Source organism: Pseudophryne corroboree, chromosome 6, assembly GCF_028390025.1.
Source record: "Pseudophryne corroboree isolate aPseCor3 chromosome 6, aPseCor3.hap2, whole genome shotgun sequence".
Taxonomy (NCBI): Eukaryota; Metazoa; Chordata; class Amphibia; order Anura; family Myobatrachidae; genus Pseudophryne; species Pseudophryne corroboree.
In genome coordinates, this window is record NC_086449.1 from 132,664,235 (window position 1) to 132,685,622 (window position 21,388).

The 21,388-nt window shown below is 49.8% G+C and overlaps 1 protein-coding gene across 4 annotated transcripts in view; it reads right to left on the reverse strand.

The window, feature by feature from the left end:
* Window positions 1-21,388, reverse strand: part of CDCA2 (cell division cycle associated 2) — a 231,577-nt gene that overhangs the window by 207,944 nt on the left and 2,245 nt on the right. Inside the window, exon 2 of one of the 4 annotated variants that reach the window (XM_063931859.1) lies at window positions 20,428-20,570. The exons of the other annotated variants lie outside the window; for them this stretch is intronic. The gene's annotated coding sequence lies outside the window, so the exon portion shown is untranslated. The remainder of the gene's footprint in view (window positions 1-20,427; window positions 20,571-21,388) is intronic. 4 annotated transcript variants of the gene reach the window in all.

The window sequence follows — 21,388 nt, forward strand, 5'->3', positions numbered from 1 at the left end:
AGCCATCCATTCCGGTGTCGACTCCCTAGAGAGTGACATCACCATTACAGGCAATTTGCTCCGCCTCCTCACCAACATCGTCCTCATACATGTCGACACACACGTACCGACATATAGCACACACACACAGGGAATGCTCTGATAGAGGACAGGACCCCACTAGCCCCTTGGGGAGACAGAGGGAGAGTTTGCCAGCACACACCAAAGCGCTATTTTTTACAGGGATAGCCTTATAATAAGTGCTCCCTTATAGCTGCTTTTATAAAATCACAATTTCGCCAAATTTTGCCCCCCCTCTCTTGATTTAACCCTGTTTCTGTAGTGCAGTGCAGGGGAGAGCCTGGGAGCCTTCCTGACCAGCGGAACTGTGTGAGGAAATGGCGCTGTGTGCTGAGGAGATAGGCCCCGCCCCCTTTTCGGCGGGCTCGTCTCCCGCTTAAAAATGGATTCTGGCAGGGGTTAAATATCTCCATATAGCCCCGGAGGCTATATGTGAGGTATTTTTTGCCAAAAAAAGGATTTTCATTGCTGCCCAGGGCGCCCCCCCCCCAGCGCCCTGCACCCTCAGTGACTGCCGTGTGAAGTGTGCTGAGAGCAATGGCGCACAGCTGCAGTGCTGTGCGCTACCTTAAGAAGACTGAGGAGTCTTCTGCCGCCGATTCTGGACCTTCTTCTCTTTTCAGCATCTGCAAGGGGGCCGGCGGCGAGGCTCCGGTGACCATCCAGGCTGTACCTGTGATCGTCCCTCTGGAGCTAATGTCCAGTAGCCAAAGAAGCCAATCCATCCTGCACGCAGGTGAGTTCACTTCTTCTCCCCTAAGTCCCTCGATGCAGTGATCCTGTTGCCAGCAGGACTCACTGTAAAATAAAAAACCTAAGCTAAACTTTTCTAAGCAGCTCTTTAGGAGAGCCACCTAGATTGCACCCTTCTCGGCCGGGCACAAAAACCTAACTGAGGCTTGGAGGGGGGTCATAGGGGGAGGAGCCAGTGCACACCACCTGATCCTAAAGCTTTACTTTTTGTGCCCTGTCTCCTGCGGAGCCGCTATTCCTTATGGTCCTTTCAGGAACCCCAGCATCCACTAGGACGATAGAGAAATCCTCTTGGGAATCTGCCATTTCTTATCCGGCGATTCCCAAGCCTTTTAACAAAGTATTCATTTCATGAGAGGGGGGAAACTTTACCTCAGGTTTCTTCCCCTTGAATAAGCAAATCCTTGTTTCCTGCACCGCAGGTTCATCAGAAATCTGCAACACATCCTTTATAGCCACAATCATGTACTGAATACTCTTAACCAAACGTGGATGTAACGCCGCCTCAGTGAAATCGACCTCGGAATCAGAGTCCATGTCGGTATCCGTATCCCCCACCTGAGTAAAAGGCCTCTTATGGGACCCGGAAGGGGTCTGTACCTGAGATAAAGCCTCCTCCATAGATTTCTTCCACACCTGGGTCTGTGACTCAGACTTATCTAACCTCTTAGATAAAGAAGCTACATTGGAATTTATTGTAGTAAGGAGTGCTAGTAAATCAGGAGTCGGCTGCGTCGACAGTGCTAACTCTAGCCCCGCATCCCCACCTCCTATAACCTCCTCTGGTGAATAACATTCAGGTTCCGACATGTCGACACGCAGTACCGACACCCACAACACCCAGAACCTTCCCAGCAAGGTGACAGGCCCACAATTCAGCCCAGTAGAGGAGACAGAGGAAGTATGCCAGCTCACAACCCAGCGCCTGTATTGGGACACAGAAGATTAAGTGTACCCAGCGCTGCTTTATAGTTCACAACTGGTACCCCACAGCGGCTCCCCACTGGAGATGCCCCTTATACTTGCAGAAAACGTGGAGGTCCCGGCAGCGTCTCTCCCTCGGTGCTGTGTAGGGAGAAAATGGCGCGCGAGTAAGCCGCGGACCGAAGCTCCGCCCCCTTCCCGGCGGCTTCGGACCGCCAAATTTTAACATACAAAAAATGCCCGGCGGGGGTCTGTAATAAAGTGCCTCGGCACCTACGATCTTTTGCCGGCTCAGTAACCTCAGTAACATGCCCCCCAGGGCCCTGCACCCAGTGACAAGCGCTGGTGATGTGTGTGTGGGAGCATGGAGCACAGCGTTATCTTCCGTCACTGAAGTCTTCTGCCGTCCTGAAGTCTTCTGTTCTTCTCATACTCACCCGACTTCTGGCTTCTGTGAGGGGGTGACGGCGTGGCTCCGGGAACAAGCAGCTAGGCGCACCAAGTGATCGAACCCTCTGGAGCTAATGGTGTCCAGTAGCCGAGAAGCAGAGCCTTGAAACTCACAGAAGTAGGTCTGCTTCTCTCCCCTCACTCCCACGCTGCAGGGAGCCTGTAGCTAGCAGGGCTCCCTGAAAATAAAAAACCTAACAAAAAGTATTTTCCTAGTGAAACTCAGGAGAGCTCCCCTAGTGTGCATCCAGTCACTCCTCGGCACAAAGTCTAACTGAGGTCTGGAGGAGGGGCATAGAGGGAGGAGCCAGTTCACACACAGTCTTAAGTCTTTTTAGTGTGCCCAAGCTCCTGCGGATCCCGTCTATACCCCATGGTCCTTTTGGAGTCCCCAGCATCCTCTAGGACGTAAGAGCAAAATATATATATATATATATTTTATATATATATATATATATATATATATATATATATATATATATATATATATATATATATACAATATATATATATATATATTTTATATATATATATATATATATATATATATATATATATATATATATATATATATATATATATATATATATATATATATATATATATATATACATATACATATATACATACACACTCACTGCGCCAATTATAAGTGCCCCCCACCTCTTTTTTGCCCTCTGTCACCGTGTTCTTTGCATGTGCTGTGGAGAGAATGGCGCTGGTTAGTGCTGTGGGATCAAGCTCCGCCCCCTCAGCGGCGGGCTTCAGTCCCGCTCAATTTTCTTAACACTGGCGGGGGATTGTATAATCTACTGCCTCTGCAGCCTATATAACTCAAATTGCCACTCCTAGAGGTTTATTGCTGCCCAGGGCGCCCCCCCTGCGCCCTGCACCCTTCAGTGCCCGCTGTGTGTGCGTGTGGGAGCAATGGAGCGCAGCGTTACCGCTGCGCGTTAGCTCAGAGAAGATCTGAAGTCTTCTGCCGCCTTTGATGTCTTCTTTCTTCTTATACTCACCCAGCTTCTATCTTCCGGCTCTGTGAGGACGGCGGCGCGGCTCCGGGACGAACGGCGAGGGTGAGACCTGCGTTCCGACCATCTAGAGCTAATGGTGTCCAGTAGCCTAAGAAGCAGAGCCTATCATTTAAGTAGGTCTGCTTCTCTCTCCTCAGTCCCACGATGCAGGGACCCTGTTGCCAGCAGTGCTCCCTGAAAATAAAAAACCTAACAAAAAATTCTTTTACAGAGAAACTCAGGAGAGCTCCACTGCAATGCACCCAGTCTCCTCTGGGCACAGGATCTAACTGAGGTCTGGAGGAGGGGCATAGAGGGAGGAGCCACTGCACACCCATCTAAAGTTCTTTATAGTGCCCATGTCTCCTGCGGAGCCCGTCTATACCCCCATGGTCCTTACGGAGTCCCCAGCATCCTCTAGGACGTAAGAGAAAATAAGAATTTACTCACCGGTAATTCTATTTCTCATAGTCCGTAGTGGATGCTGGGGACTCCGTAAGGACCATGGGGATTAGCGGCTCCGCAGGAGACTGGGCACAACTATAAAGAAAGCTTTTAGACTACTGGTGTGCACTGGCTCCTCCCACTAAGACCCTCCTCCAGACCTCAGTTAGGATACTGTGCCCGGAAGAGCTGACACAATTAGGAAGGATTTTGAATCCCGGGTAAGACTCATACCAGCCACACCAATCACACCGTATAACTCGTGATACAATACCCAGTTAACAGCATGACAACAACTGAGCCTCTCAACAGATAGCTCAACAATAACCCTTTAGTTAGGCAATAACTATATACAAGTATTGCAGACAATCCGCACTTGGGATGGGCGCCCAGCATCCACTACGGACTATGAGAAATAGAATTACCGGTGAGTAAATTCTTATTTTCTCTAACGTCCTAAGTGGATGCTGGGAACTCCGTAAGGACCATGGGGATTATACCAAAGCTCCCAAACGGGCGGGAGAGTGCGGATGACTCTGCAGCACCGAATGAGAGAACTCAAGGTCCTCCTCAGCCAGGGTATCAAATTTGTAGAATTTTGCAAACGTGTTTGCCCCTGACCAAGTAGCAGCTCGGCAAAGTTGAAGAGCCGAGACCCCTCGGGCAGCCGCCCAAGAAGAGCCCACTTTCCTCGTGGAATGGGCTTTCACCGATTTAGGATGCGGCAGTCCAGCCGCAGAATGTGCAAGCTGAATCGTACTACAGATCCAGCAAGCAATAGTCTGCTTAGAAGCAGGTGCACCCAACTTGTTGGGCGCATACAGGATAAAGAGCGAGTCAGTCTTCCTGACTCCAGCTGTCCTGGAAACATAAATTTTTAGGGCCCTGACTACATCCAACAACTTGGAAGCCTCCAAGTCATTTGTAGCCGCAGGCACCACGATAGGTTGGTTCAGATGAAAAGCGGATACCACTTTGGGGAGAAACTGGGGACGAGTCCTCAATTCTGCCCTATCCATATGGAAACATCAGATAAGGGCTTTTACATGACAAAGCCGCCAATTCTGAAACACGCCTGGCCGAAGCCAAGGCCAACAACATAACCACTTTCCACGTGAGATATTTCAAATCCACGGTTTTAAGTGGCTCAAACCAATGTGACTTTAGGAAATCCAACACCAACGTTGAGATCCCAAGGTGCCACTGGAGGCACAAAAGGGGGCTGACTATGCAGCACTCCCTTAACAAAAGTCTGAACTTCAGGTAGTGAAGCCAATTCTCTCTGGAAGAAAATCGATAGAGCCGAAATCTGGACCTTAATGGAACCCAATTTAAGGCCCATAGTCACCCCTGACTGTAGGAAGTGCAGGAACCGGCCCAGCTGAAATTCTTCCGTTGGGGCCTTCCTGGCCTCACACCACGCAACATATTTTCGCCATATGCGGTGATAATGGTTCGCGGTCACTTCTTTCCTAGCTTTTATCAGCGTAGGAATGACTTCCTCCGGAATGCCCTTTTCCTTCAGGATCCGGTGTTCAACCGCCATGCCGTCAAACGCAGCCGCGGTAAGTCTTGGAACAGACAGGGCCCCTGCTGCAGCAGGTCCTGTCTGAGCGGTAGAGGCCATGGGTCCTCTGACATCATTTCTTCAAGTTCCGGATACCACACTCTTCTTGGCCAATCCGGAACAATGAGTATAGTTCTTACTCCTATTCTCCTTATTATCCTCAGTACCTTTGGTATGAGAGGAAGAGGAGGGAACACATAAACCGATCGGTACACCCACGGTGTTACCAGAGCGTCCACAGCTATCGCCTGCGGGTCTCTTGACCTGGCGCAATATTTTTCTAGCTTTTTGTTTAGGCGGGACGCCATCATGTCCACCTGTGGTTTTTCCCACTGGTTTACAATTATTTGAAAGACTTCTGGATGAAGTCCCCACTCTCCCGGGTGGAGGTCGTGCCTGCTGAGGAAGTCTGCTTCCCAGTTGTCCACTCCCGGAATGAACACTGCTGACAGTGCTAACACGTGATTTTCCGCCCATCGGAGAATCCTTGTGGCTTCTGCCATCGCCGTCCTGCTTCTCATGCCGCCCTGTCGATTTACATGGGCGACCGCCGTGATGTTGTCCGACTGGATCAGTACCGGCTGGTTTTGAAGCAGGGGTTTTGCCTGACTTAGGGCATTGTAAATGGCCCTTAGTTCCAGAATATTTATGTGCAGGGAAGTCTTCTGACTTGACCATAGTCCTTGGAAGTTTCTTCCCTGTGTGACTGCTCCCCAGCCTCGAAGGCTGGCATCCGTGGTCACCAGGACCCAGTCCTGTATGCCGAATCTGCGGCCCTCTTGAAGATGAGCACTCTGCAGCCACCACAGCAGAGACACCCTTGTCCTTGGAGACAGGGTTATCAGACGATGCATCTGAAGATGCGATCCGGACCACTTGACCAACAGGTCCCACTGAAAGGTTCTTGCATGAAACCTGCCGAATGGAATCGCTTCGTAGGAAGCTACCATTTTTCCCAGGATCCGCGTGCAGTGATGCACCGACACCTGTTTTGGTTTTAGGAGGCCTCTGACTAGAGATGACAGCTCCTTGGCCTTCTCCTCCGGGAGAAACACTTTTCTCTGTTCTGTGTCCAGTACCATCCCTAGGAACAGCAGGCGTGTCGTAGGGACCAGCTGTGACTTTGGAATGTTTAGAATCCAGCTGTGCTGTTGTAGCACTTCCCGAGATAGTGCTACCCCTACCAACAACTGCTCTCTGGACCTCGCCTTTATCAGGAGATCGTCCAAGTACGGGATAATTAAAACTCCCTTCCTTCGAAGGAGTATCATAATTTCCGCCATTACCTTGGTAAAGACCCTCGGAGCCGTGGAGAGACCGAACGGCAACGTCTGGAATTGGTAATGACAATCTTGTACCACAAACCTGAGGTACTCCTGGCGAGGATGGTAAATGGGGACATGCAGGTAAGCATCCTTGATGTCCAGCGATACCATGTAATCTCCCTCGTCCAGGCTTGCAATAACCGCCCTGAGCGATTCCATCTTGAACTTGAATTTTTTTATATAAGTGTTCAAGGATTTCAAATTTAAAATGGGTCTCACCGAACCGTCCGGTTTCGGTACCACAAACATTGTGGAATAGTAACCCCTTCCTTGTTGAAGTAGGGGCACCTTTACTATCACTTGTTGTGAATACAGCTTTTGAATTGCCTGTAACACTGCCTTGCCAACCACTGAGGGAGTGGTTGGCAAGGCAGATTTGAGGAAACGGCGGGGGGGAGACGTCTCGAATTCCAGTTTGTACCCCTGAGATACTATTTGAAGGATCCAGGGATCCACCCGTGAGCGAGCCCACTGATTGCTGAAATTTTTGAGACGGGCCCCCACCGCACCTAGCTCCGCCTGTGGAGCCCCAGCGTCATGCTGTGGACTTAGAGGAAGCGGGGGAGGACTTTTGCTCCTGGGAACTGGCTGTATGCTACAGCTTTTTCCCTCTACCTCTGCCTCTGGGCAGAAAGGACGCGCCTTTAACCCGCTTGCACCTATTGGGCCGAAAGGACTGTACCTGATAATACGGTGCTTTCTTTGGTTGTGAGGGAACATGGGGTAAAAATGTAGACTTCCCAGCTGTTGCTGTGGAAACGAGGTCCGAGAGACCATCCCCGAACAATTCCTCACCCTTATAAGCAGAACTTCCATGTGTCGTTTGGAATCTGCATCACCTGTCCACTGCCGAGTCCATAACCCTCTCCTGGCAGAAATGGACATTGCACTAATTTTGGATGCCAGCCGGCAAATATCCCTCTGTGCATCCCTCATGTATAAAAGTGCGTCTTTTATATGCTCTACGTTTAGCAAAATAGTGTCCCTGTCTAGGGTATCTATATTTTCTGACAGGGAATCTGACCACGCAGCAGCAGCGCTGCACATCCAGGCTGAAGCTATAGCCGGTCTCAGTATCACACCTGTGTGTGTATATATAGATTTCAGGATAGCCTCCTGCTTTCTATCAGCAGATTCCTTTAGGGCGGCCGTATCCGGAGACGGTAGTGCCACCTTCTTTGACAAGCGTGTGAGCGCTTTATCCACCCTAGGGGATGTTTCCCAGCGTGACCTATCCTCTGGCGGGAAAGGGTACGCCATTAGTAACCTCTTAGAAATTACCACCTTTTTATCAGGGGAAGCCCACGCTTCTTTACACACTTCATTTAACTCTTCAGATGGAGGAAAAGCTACTGGTAGTTTTTTCTCTCCAAACATTATACCCTTTTTTGTGGTACCGGGGGTAACATCAGAAAGTGCAACACATTTTTCATTGCCTCAATCATGTAACGTGTGGCCCTGCTGGAAGTTACATTAGTCTTTTCGTCGTCGACACTGGAGTCAGTATCCGTGTCGACATCTGTGTCAACCATCTGAGGTAGCGGGCGTTTTAGAGCCCCTGATGGTTTTTGAGACGCCTGGGCAGGCACAGGCTGAGAAGCCGGCTGTCCCACATTAGGTATGTCGTCAAACCTTTTATGTAAGGAGTCGACACTATCACGTAATTCCTTCCACAGCACCATCCACTCAGGTGTCGACCCCGCAGGGGGTGACATCACATTTACAGGCATCTGCTCCGCCTCCACATAAGCCTCCTCATCAAACATGTCGACACAGCCGTACTGACACACCGCAAACACACAGGGAATGCTCTGACAGAGGACAGGACCCCACAAAGCCCTTTGGGGAGACATAGAGAGAGTATGCCAGCACACACCAGAGCGCTACTGGGATCCCACTATCAATGAGTTTTTCCCTATAGCTGCTTTTTTATGTATATTACATATATATATATATATATATATATATATATATATATATCTATATCGCGCCTAAATTTAGTGCCCCCCCTCTCTTTTTTACCCTTCTGTAGTATTCTCAGACTGCAGGGGAGAGCCAGGGAGCTTCCTTCCAGCGGAACTGTGAGGGAAAAATGGCGCCAGTGTGCTGAGGGAGAAGCCCCGCCCCCTTTTCGGCGGACTTTCTCCCGCTTTTTCTGTGATACTGGCAGGGGTAATTTTACATCTATATAGCCTCTGGGACTATATATGATGTATATTTTGCCAGCCAAGGTGTTATTTATTGCCCTCAGGGCGCCCCCCCCCAGCGCCCTGCACCCATCAGTGACCGAAGTGTGAGGTGTACATGAGGAGCAATGGCGCACAGCTGCAGTGCTGTGCGCTACCTTGGTGAAGACCGAAGTCTTCTGCCGCCGATTTTCCGGACCTTCTTCGTGCTTCTGGCTCTCTAAGGGGACGGCGGCGCGGCTCCGGGAACGAACACCAAGGTCGGGTCCTGCGGTCGATCCCTCTGGAGCTAATGGTGTCCAGTAGCCTAAGAAGCCCAAACTACCACCTGTTAGGTAGGTTCGCTTCTTCTCCCCTTAGTCCCTCGCTGCAGTGAGTCTGTTGCCAGCAGATCTCACTGTAAAATAAAAAACCTAAATATACTTTCTTTCTAGGTGCTCAGGAGAGCCCCTAGTGTGCATCCAGCTCAGCCGGGCACAAGAATCTAACTGAGGTCTGGAGGAGGGTCTTAGTGGGAGGAGCCAGTGCACACCAGTAGTCTAAAAGCTTTCTTTATAGTTGTGCCCAGTCTCCTGCGGAGCCGCTAATCCCCATGGTCCTTACGGAGTCCCCAGCATCCACTTAGGACGTTATAGAAAACCTGTTTACAACCCCGAGGGTCTGAGGGAAACATAGGTATGACCAAGACATCCATAGATATTCCTGTGTCTCTTACACTGAATTATTCAACCTTACTATATATACACTTATATACATAATATAATATGCAATTTTTTTACCCAGTCATATACCTGAGGTGCCGACAGGGCCACCCACCACCAGCCCCCCCGCGTCTGTGTCCCCAATACAGTTTTCACTTGTCCATCCACTTACATGTTGACTCACATGTATCAGGAGTCGCCGTGCCGACAGGGTCATTCCCACGCCCCAGACATGCCGACACACGTGTACCCAACATGACAGAGAGAGACAGACAGAGTTTGTCAGCTCATAACACAGCTCTTAAATAGTAGTTCTGAACATTAAAGAATGCCCCCAAACCTGCAGTGCTTTTATTAGACATATATTTCACCATTTTACTGTGCCCCCTCCCGTTTTGCACCCTGATACATTCAGTAGTGTGAGGAAGGACCAGTGTACAGCAAAAGAAAATGGCGCTGGCTGTGTGAGCTGTGAGGGCTAAGCCCCGCCCCCTACATGGCGCTTCAGCCCGCTCTTTTTCAACCAAATAATGCCGGCGGGGGTATGAATTTAGTGCCAAGGCACTTCAATATTACTCTGCCAGCCTTTAAAGAGGTGTTTTAATGCCCGCAGTGCCGCTGTGTATGGGAGCATGGCGCGCAGCGTTCGATCGCTGTGCGGTACCTCAGAAAGCAGTCACTGAAGTCTTCTATCTTCTTCTACTCACCTGTCTTCTGACTTCTGGCTCTGCAAGGGGGGTGACGGCGGGCTCTAGGAGTGAACCCCTAGGCGTACCTAGTGTTCCAAACCCTCAGGAGCTAATGGTGTCCTGTAGCCAAAGAAGCAGAGCCTTTAAACTCATTAGAAGTAGGTCTGACTTCTCTCCCCTAAGTCCCACGATGCAGGGAGACCGTTGGCAGCAGCCTCCCGGAAAATAAAAAACCTAACAAAGTCTTTTCCGAGAAACTCAGTAGAGCTCCTCAGTTGTGCATCCAGTCTGCCTGGGCACAGATCTAAACTGGAGTCTGGAGGAGGGGCATAGAGGGAGGAGCCAGGTCACACCATTTGAAAGTCTTAAAGTTCCCATGTCTCCTGCGGATCCCGTCTATACCCCATGGTTCTTGAAGTGACTCCAGCATCCTCTAGGACGTATGAGAAATAGGATTTTAATTACCTACCGGTAAATCCTTTTCTCGTAGTCCGTAGAGGATGCTGGGGTCCAATTTAGTACCATGGTGTATAGACGGGTCCCTTGGGAGCCACTGGCACTTTAAGAGTTTAACAGTGTGGGCTGGCCCCTCCCTCTATGCCCCTCCTACCAGACCCAGTCTAGAGACTGTGCCCGAGAATACGGACATACGTCGAGAGAAGGCTATACACAGATAGTGGTGAGATTCACACATAACAGAAGAAAAGCCAAGCTAACCAACTTGGAACAATTCAGCAATGGCTGAAAGAACAATACTGAACCAAGTAACAATGCAGGAATACGAAGCACTGGGCGGGCGCCCAGCATCCTCTACGGACTACGAGAAAAGGATTTACAGGTAGGTAATTAAAATCCTATTTTCTCTTACGTCCTGGAGGATGCTGGGGTCCAATTTAGTAACATGGGGATGTACCAAAGCTCCCAGTCCAGGAGGGAGAGTGCTGAGGTTCCTGCAGAACAGATTGACCAAACTTTAGGTCCACAGACGCCAAAGTATCGAACTTCTAGAACTTAGCAAACGTGTTCGACCCTGACCAAGCAGCTGCCTGGCAAAGCTGCAAAGCAGAGACACCCCGGGGAGCCCGCCCAGGAAGAACCCACCTTACGAGTAGAGTGGGCCTTAACACATTTTGAACACGGCAGGCCTGCCGCAGAATAAGAATGCTGGATAGTAAACCTGATCCAGCGAGAAACTGTCTGCTTAGATTCAGGACACCCAACCTTGTTGGGATCATAAAGGACAAACAGAGTGTCCGACTTCCTGTGACGAGAAGTTCTCTTCACATATATTTTCAAAGGCCCTCACAACATCCAAGGGCCGTGAGGTAATTGAGGAGTCAGTAGCCACTGGCACCACAATAGGTTGGTTGATCTGAAGGTTGTGTCGGCTTTTCATAAGAAAATGCTGACGCAAACGGAGCTCAGCTCTATACTCATAGAAAACCAAGTAGGGGCTCTTACATGACAATGTCCCCAATTCAGACACACGTCTAGCAGATGCCAATGCCAACAGTGTGACCGCCTTCCAAGTAAGAAACTTGACATCCACCTCCTTATCCGATTGCAGGAACTGCAACACCACATTAAGATCCCAAAGTGCCATAGGAGGCACAAAGGGTGTTGGATGTGCAGAACCCCTTTGAAGAAAGTCTGAACCTAAGGGAGAGCAGCCAATTGTTTCTGGAAGAAAATGGACAAGGCCGAAATCTGGACTTTTATGGAGCCCAAGGGTAGGCCCAAATCCACACCTGCTTGCAGAAAAAGGAGAAACCGTCCCAGTTTAAACTCCACCGCAAGAAACTTCTTGGATTCCCACCAAGACACATTTTTCCAAATGTGATGGTAATGTTTATACACTACTCCCTTCCTAGCCTGTATCAGGGTAGCAATGACCTTCTTCGGAATACCCTTCCGAGCTAGGATCTGGCTTTTCAACCTCCATGCCGTCAAACGTAGCCGTGGTAAGTCTTGATAGGCGAACAGCCCCTGTTAAAGAAGGTCCTCACGGAGAGGAAAAGGCCTCGGATCTTCCAGCAGCAAGTCCAGAAGGTCAGCGTACCAAACCCTTCGCGGCCAGTCCGGAGCAATGAGGATCGCCTGAACTCTTGTTCTTTTTATTAGCTTGAGAATCCCTGGGATGAGTGGAAGTGGAGGGAACACATACACCGACTGGAACACCCACGGAGTTACCAAGGCGTCCACCGCCACTGCTTGTGAGTCTCGTGACCTGGAAAAGTACCTCCGAAACTTCTTGTTGAGGCGAGAGGCCATCATGTCTATGTGAGGTACTCCCCACCAGCTTGTTACCTCTGCGAATACCTCCAGGTGGAGGCCCCATTCTCCTGGATGGAGATTGTGTCTGCTGAGGAGGTCCGCTTCCCAGTTGTCCACTCCCGGAATGAAGATTGCCGACAGCGCCAGCCTTTCCGCCCAGAGGAGGATTCTCATTACCTCTAACATTGCGGCTCTGCTCTTCGTTCCGCCCTGTCTGTTTATGTAGGACACCGCTGTGACATTGTCTGCCTGAACCTGAATGGCTCGATCTTGCAGAAGATGTGCCGCTTATAGAAGGCCGTTGTATATGGCCCTTAGTTCCAGCACGTTAATTGGAAGGACAGATTCCAGACTTGACCACCTTCCTTGGAAGTTTTCCCCCTGGGTGACTACTCCCCAACCTCTGAGGCTTGCATCAGTGGCTAGAAGAATCCAGTTCTGAAACCTGAACCTGCGGCCCTCGAGCAGGTGAGAAGTCTGCAGCCACCATAGGAGGGAAATTCTGGCTTTCGGCGACAGGCGTATCCGCTGGTACATATGAAGACCACTTGTCCAGGAGATCGAGCTGGAAGAACCGTGCATGGAATCTTCCGTACTGTAGAGCCTCGTAGGAGGCCACAATCTTTCCCAGAAGGCGAATGCACTGATGAACCGATACCCGGGCTGGCTTCAAGGCATCCCGGACCATTGATTTGATCACTAACGCTTTCTCCAGTGGTAGTATCATCCCCAGGAAGGGCAGTCTCCTTGTCGGTTACAACTGTGACTTTGGTAGGTTCAGGATCCACCCATGATCCTGGAATAGTCAAGTTGATAGAGCAATACTCTGCAACAACTTCTCCCTGGAAGATGCGTTTATTAGCAGACCGTCCAGATATGGAATTATGTTCACTCCCTGTCTGCGGAGGCGTAGCATCAGCTCTGCCATGACCTTGGTGAACACCCTTAGCGAGTGATGCATCCACCCCCCTGCATATCCCCCTCACCGTCCCCTGTATCAGAGTCGATATCAGTGTCAACTTGCATTATCTGGGCAAGTGTACGTTTTTGTGGGTATGCAGGGGGGGGGGGGGGGGGGGTCTTAGATGAAGCAGTGGGGACTGAGTATGTCTAACCCTCCACAGAGTTTTTCAAAAACTACGTCTCTTTCTCATTATGTGACATCTTAGTTGAAATTTGTTATATCATTCCCCTTAAAGAATCCACCCATGGGGGTTCGGATTCGGAAAGGCTGATCAAGCATATTACAGTCCTGAGTACATGGAAGAGACTCTTCAGGAGAAGATAAACACTCTGCAGCACAAGAGACAGTTCTTAGACATGGTAATGTGGGAGTATCTTCAGAGAGTCACAGAGTATAAGGAGCCAGCCACACAGCGCCTGTATAGGCAGTTATTATGATAAAAGCCGGGCGCTGATTAATCAACCTTAATAGATTAATTAACACCAGTAACCCCCCCCCCCCCTTCTCTTCCTCCTGCCTATAGAACCCTGGTACCGCAGAGGAGAGCTGGAGTTATGTGGAGGGCAGCGTTCCCTATCAGCGTCCTGTTCAGCAGATCTGCAGGGAGAAAATGGCGCTGGTGAGAGCTGGAACCGCTCTGAGGAGAAGCCCCGCCCCCTGTAATGGCACGTGGCTTCCCGCACTGTGTGATTATACTGGCCTGAAGATTTATTTGCCAACAGTGGGACAAGTCCCTGTTAGCAGCGGTAACCAGTGCAAGGCCTGTGCGCTGGCTCAGGACGCCCATTAAGCGCTTAAACCATGTTGCTGAGCCAACTTGGAGCGCAGCCTGCCAGAGCTGCGCTCCCACCCTTGTACCGCCATTCCCGCCGGCGACCCGCTAACCGGGCCGATGGCACTGTACTCACCACTCTTCTATCTTCTGGCTCTGTTAGGGGGTGGCGGCAGTGCTGCGGGAGTGAGTGGTCGCCTCGTGGGCTTGCGATCAGCTCCCTCAGGAGCTCAGTGTCCTGTCAGCGGAGATAGAGAACCATTAACTTCAAGAGTTGGTTCCTACTCCACCCCTAAGTCCCACAAAGCAGGGAGGCTGTTGCCAGCGGCCTTCCTGTAACCTAACAAACTTAGAAAATAATAAAACTAGAAAAACTCCTAAGAGCTCCCCTAGCTGTGACCGGCTCCTCCGGGCACATTTCTAAAATGGGTCTGGTAGGAGGGGCATAGAGGGAGGAGCCAGCCCACACTCTCAATCTCTTGTGGCTCCCAAGGGACCCGACTATACCCCATGGTATTAAATTGGACCCCAGCATCCTCTAGGACGTAAGAGAAAATAAGATTTTACTTACCGATAAATCTATTTCTCGGAGTCCGTAGTGGATGCTGGGGTTCCTGAAAGGACCATGGGGGATAGCGGCTCCGCAGGAGACAGGGCACAAAAAGTAAAGCTTTTCCGATCAGGTGGTGTGCACTGGCTCCTCCCCCTATGACCCTCCTCCAGACTCCAGTTAGGTACTGTGCCCGGACGAGCGTACACAATAAGGGAGGATTTTGAATCCCGGGTAAGACTCATACCAGCCACACCAATCACACCGTACAACTTGTGATCTAAACCCAGTTAACAGTATGATAACAGCGGAGCCTCTGAAAGATGGCTTCCTTTAACAATAACCCGAATTAGTTAACAATAACTATGTACAACTTATGCAGATAATCCGCACTTGGGATGGGCGCCCAGCATCCACTACGGACTCCGAGAAATAGATTTATCGGTAAGTAAAATCTTATTTTCTCTATCGTCCTAGTGGATGCTGGGGTTCCTGAAAGGACCATGGGGATTATACCAAAGCTCCCAAACGGGCGGGAGAGTGCGGATGACTCTGCAGCACCGAATGAGAGAACTCCAGGTCCTCCTTAGCCAGAGTATCAAATTTGTAAAATTTTACAAACGTGTTCTCCCCTGACCACGTAGCTGCTCGGCAAAGTTGTAATGCCGAGACCCCTCGGGCAGCCGCCCAAGATGAGCCCACCTTCCTTGTGGAGTGGGCCTTTACAGATTTAGGCTGTGGCAAGCCTGCCACAGAATGTGCAAGTTGGATTGTGCTACAGATCCAACGAGCAATCGTCTGCTTAGACGCAGGAGCACCCATCTTGTTGGGTGCATACAATATAAACAACGAGTCAGATTTTCTGACTCCAGCTGTCCTTGCAATATATATTTTTAATGCTCTGACAACGTCCAGTAACTTGGAGTCCTCCAAGTCACTTGTAGCCGCAGGCACTACAATAGGCTGGTTCAGATGAAATGCTGACACCACCTTAGGGAGAAAATGCGGACGAGTTCGCAGTTCTGCCCTGTCCGAATGGAAAATCAGATATGGGCTTTTGTAAGATAAAGCTGCCAATTCTGACACTCTCCTGGCAGAAGCCAGGGCTAGAAGCATGGTCACTTTCCATGTGAGATATTTCAAATCCACCTTTTTTAGTGGTTCAAACCAATGAGATTTTAGGAAGTCCAAAACCACATTTAGATCCCACGGTGCCACTGGAGGCACCACAGGAGGCTGTATATGCAGCACTCCCTTAACAAAGGTCTGGACTTCAGGGACTGAAGCCAATTCTTTTTGAAAGAAAATCGACAGGGCCGAAATTTGAACCTTAATAGATCCCAATTTGAGACCCATTGACAATCCTGATTGCAGGAAATGAAGGAATCGACCCAGTTGAAATTCCTCCGTCGGAGCACTCCGATCTTCGCACCACGCAACATATTTTCGCCAAATTCGGTGATAATGTTGCACGGTTACTTCCTTCCTTGCTTTAATCAAAGTAGGAATGACTTCTTCCGGCATGCCTCTTTCCTTTAGGATCCGGCGTTCAACCGCCATGCCGTCAAACGCAGCCGCGGTAAGTCTTGAAACAGACAGGGACCCTGCTGAAGCAAGTCCCTCCTTAGAGGTAGAGGCCACGGATCTTCCGTGATCATCTCTTGAAGTTCCGGGTACCAAGTCCTCCTTGGCCAATCCGGAACCACTAGTATCGTTCTTACGCCTCTTTGCCGTATAATTCTCAATACTTTTGGTATGAGAGGCAGAGGAGGAAACACATACACCGACTGGTACACCCAAGGCGTTACCAGCGCGTCCACAGCTATTGCCTGCGGATCTCTTGACCTGGCGCAATACCTGTCCAGTTTTTTGTTGAGGCGAGACGCCATCATGTCCACCATTGGTCTTTCCCAACGGGTTACCAGCATGTGGAAGACTTCTGGATGAAGTCCCCACTCTCCCGGGTGAAGATCGTGTCTGCTGAGGAAGTCTGCTTCCCAGTTGTCCACTCCCGGGATGAACACTGCTGACAGTGCTATCACATGATTCTCTGCCCAGCGAAGAATCCTTGCAGCTTCTGCCATTGCCCTCCTGCTTCTTGTGCCGCCCTGTCTGTTCACATGGGCGACTGCCGTGATGTTGTCCGACTGGATCAATACCGGTTTTCCCTGAAGCAGAGGTTCTGCCTGGTTTAGAGCATTGTATATTGCTCTTAGTTCCAGAATGTTTATGTGAAGAGACGTTTCCAGGCTCGTCCATACTCCCTGGAAGTTTCTTCCTTGTGTGACTGCTCCCCAGCCTCTCAGGCTGGCGTCCGTGGTCACCAGGATCCAATCCTGTATTCCGAATCTGCGGCCCTCCAATAGATGAGCACTCTGCAACCACCACAGAAGAGACACCCTTGTCCTTGGAGACAGGGTTATCCGTAGGTGCATCTGAAGATGCGACCCTGACCATTTGTCCAACAGATCCCTTTGGAAAATTCTTGCGTGGAATCTGCCGAATGGAATCGCTTCGTAAGAAGCCACCATTTTTCCCAGGACTCTTGTGCATTGATGTACAGACACCTTTCCTGGTTTTAGGAGGTTCCTGACAAGCTCGGATAACTCCTTGGCTTTTTCCTCCGGGAGAAAAACCTTTTTCTGAACCGTGTCCAGAATCATCCCTAGGAACAGCAGACGAGTTGTCGGCATTAACTGGGATTTTGGAATATTCAGAATCCACCCGTGCTGTTTTAGCACTTCTTGAGACAGTGCTAATCCCATCTCTAGCTGTTCTCTGGACCTCGCCCTTATTAGGAGATCGTCCAAGTATGGGATAATTAATACGCCTTTTCTTCGAAGAAGAATCATCATCTCGGCCATTACCTTTGTAAAGATCCGAGGTGCCGTGGACAATCCGAACGGCAGCGTCTGAAACTGATAGTGACAGTTTTGTACAACGAACCTGAGGTACCCCTGGTGTGAGGGGTAAATTGGAACGTGGAGATACGCATCCTTGATGTCCAAGGATACCATAAAGTTCCCCTCTTCCAGGTTCGCTATCACTGCTCTGAGTGACTCCATTTTGAACTTGAACTTCTTTATGTACAGGTTCAAGGACTTCAGATTTAGAATAGGCCTTACCGAGCCATCCGGCTTCGGTACCACAAAAAGAGTGGAATAATACCCCTTCCCTTGTTGCAGAAGAGGTACCTTGACTATCACCTGCTGAGAGTACAGCTTGTGAATGGCTTCCAACACCGTCTCCCTTTCGGAGGGGGACGTTGGTAAAGCAGACCTCAGGAAACGGCGAGGTGGATCTGTCTCTAATTCCAACCTGTATCCCTGAGATATTATCTGCAGGATCCAGGGATCTACTTGCGAGTGAGCCCACTGCGCGCTGTAATTTTTGAGACGACCGCCCACCGTCCCCGAGTCCGCTTGAGAAGCCCCAGCGTCATGCTGAGGCTTTTGTAGAAGCCGGGGAGGGCTTCTGATCCTGGGAAGGAGCTGCGTGTTGCTGTCTCTTCCCTCGACCTTTGCCTCGTGGCAAATATGAATAGCCCTTTGCTCTCTTATTTTTAAAGGAACGAAAGGGCTGCGGTTGAAAAGTCGGTGCCTTTTTCTGTTGGGGAGTGACTTGAGGTAGAAAGGTGGATTTCCCGGCTGTAGCCGTGGCCACCAAATCTGATAGACCGACTCCAAATAACTCCTCCCCCTTATACGGCAAAACTTCCATATGCCGTTTTGAATCCGCATCGCCTGTCCACTGTCGCGTCCATAAAGCTCTTCTGGCCGAAATGGACATAGCACTTACCCGTGATGCCAGTGTGCATATATCCCTCTGTGCATCACGCATATAAAGAAATGCATCCTTTATTTGTTCTAACGACAGTAGAATATTGTCCCTGTCCAGGGTATCAATATTTTCAATCAGGGATTCTGACCAAACTACCCCCGCACTGCCCATCCAGGCAGTTGCTACAGCTGGTCGTAGTATAACACCTGCATGTGTGTATATACTTTTTTGGATATTTTCCATCCTCCTATCTGATGGATCTTTAAGTGCGGCCGTCTCAGGAGAGGGTAACGCCACTTGTTTAGATAAGCGTGTTAGCGCCTTGTCCACCCTAGGAGGTGTTTCCCAGCGCTCCCTAACCTCTGGCGGGAAAGGGTATAATGCCAATAATTTCTTTGAAATTATCAGCTTTTTATCAGGGGCAACCCACGCTTCATTACACACGTCATTTAGTTCTTCTGATTCAGGAAAAACTATAGGTAGTTTTTTCATACCCCACATAATACCCTGTTTAGTGGTACCTGTAGTATCAGCTAAATGTAACGCCTCCTTCATTGCCAAAATCATATAACGTGTGGCCCTACTGGAAAATACGGTTGATTCGTCACCGTCACCACTGGAGTCATCGCCTGTGTCTGGGTCTGTGTCGACCGACTGAGGCAAAGGGCGTTTCACAGCCCCTGACGGTGTTTGAGTCGCCTGGACAGGCACTAATTGATTGTCCGGCCGTCTCATGTCGTCAAACGACTGCTTTAGCGTGTTGACACTATCCCGTAGTTCCATAAATAAAGGCATCCATTCTGGTGTCGACCCCCTAGGAGGTGACATCCCCATATTTGGCAATTGCTCCGCCTCCACACCAATATCGTCCTCATACATGTCGACACACACGTACCGACACACAGCAGACACACAGGGAATGCTCCTAATGAAGACAGGACCCACTAGCCCTTTGGGGAGACAGAGGGAGAGTTTGCCAGCACACACCAAAAGCGCTATATATATATCAGGGATAGCCTTATAATAAGTGCTCCCCTATAGCTGCTTTGTTATATAAAAATATCGCCATAAATTTGCCCCCCCTCTCTGTTTTACCCTGTTTCTGTAGTGCAGTGCAGGGGAGAGACCTGGGAGCCGTCCTGACCAGCGGAGCTGTGAGAGGAAATGGCGCCGTGTGCTGAGGAGATAGGCCCCGCCCCTTTTCCGGCGGGCTCGTCTCCCGCTATTTTGAGAAATCAGGCAGGGGTTAAATATCTCCATATAGCCTCTAGGGCTATATGTGAGGTATTTTTAGCCTTTATAGGTACTCATTTTGCCTCCCAGGGCGCCCCCCTCCCAGCGCCCTGCACCCTCAGTGACTGCCGTGTGAAGTGTGCTGAGAGGAAAATGGCGCACAGCTGCAGTGCTGTGCGCTACCTTTAGAAGACTGCAGGAGTCTTCAGCCGCCGATTCTGGACCTCTTCTGTCTTCAGCATCTGCAAGGGGGCCGGCGGCGCGGCTCCGGTGACCATCCAGGCTGTACCTGTGATCGTCCCTCTGGAGCTTGATGTCCAGTAGCCAAGAAGCCAATCCATCCTGCACGCAGGTGAGTTGACTCCTTCTCCCCTCAGTCCCTCGCTGCAGTGATCCTGTTGCCAGCAGGAATCACTGTAACATAAAAAACCTAGCTAAACTTTCTCTAAGCAGCTCTTTAGGAGAGCCACCTAGATTGCACCCTTCTCGGCCGGGCACAAAAATCTAACTGGAGTCTGGAGGAGGGTCATAGGGGGAGGAGCCAGTGCACACCACCTGATCGGAAAAGCTTTACTTTTTGTGCCCTGTCTCCTGCGGAGCCGCTATCCCCCATGGTCCTTTCAGGAACCCCAGCATCCACTAGGACGATAGAGAAATGCTATTTAATTTAACACAAGGGGTGTCTCACACACACATACACACATTCTTACACACTCACACACACTTATAAGCAAGCACTAACCGTTGCTGCAGAATACCCGGCCTCCGACACAGCTTCAGAAGATGAGTAATTATCAATTAAGCTAACTGCAAACTTCCAATTGCTGAATTAGTCCTCAGGGGTGTGTGCCGCTGGGGTGCCATAGCAAGTCTCAATGATTTTTCCTAAAATTAACGATTTTAGGAAAAATCAGACTTGCTCTGGATGTGAGTGAAGCAGTGATTTCTATAGAAACAGAATTCTCCTAATTGAATATCAAAAACTCTGCAGGTTTTTTTTTACATTTCCCGTCAGCAATTAATCTGCCCCTAAGATAGAGGTTCTCAAACGTGGTCCTCAAGGCACCCCAACGGTCCAGATTTTAAGTATATACATTCTTGGCCACAGGTGACCTAATTAGCACCTCAGTCAATTTGATTTAACCATCTGATATACTTAACTTCTGGAACGTTGAGGTCCTCAAGGCACCCCGTTTGAGAACCTCTGCCCTAAGAGACACGTCACAGTGTATAGCCACACGATATCTGATACTGTGAAGGGACAAGGGAAATGTCAGGCAATTGGCCGTGGCAGCGCACACACTGCCCAATGTGACTGACTAATGATAAGATCACTCAGGCATGATGGAACACTTGTCAGGCCTGATTATTGCGGATTAGTTGCAGCCATACACTGTGACTATACTATTACCAGCCCAATCGGTATATGGATCGGGTCGATAATCGCATAGTGTGTAGCTGCGACAGACTACAAATCAGTAGTCCATAGGACATGCCACACTGTCCAGCAGATTAGATAAATTGTGTGCTGCACAGTGGCCGCATCTGGCAGTGTATGTGCTGCCCCGGGCCGGGCATTTCCCCTGTTCCTTCAAGGGAAATGCATTCATTCCCAGTGGAGGAAAACAGGTATCATGGTCCTTAACACTGTTATACCTGCTGGGTTTCAGGCTGTTAGATAAAATGTGTGGGTCTGACATTTT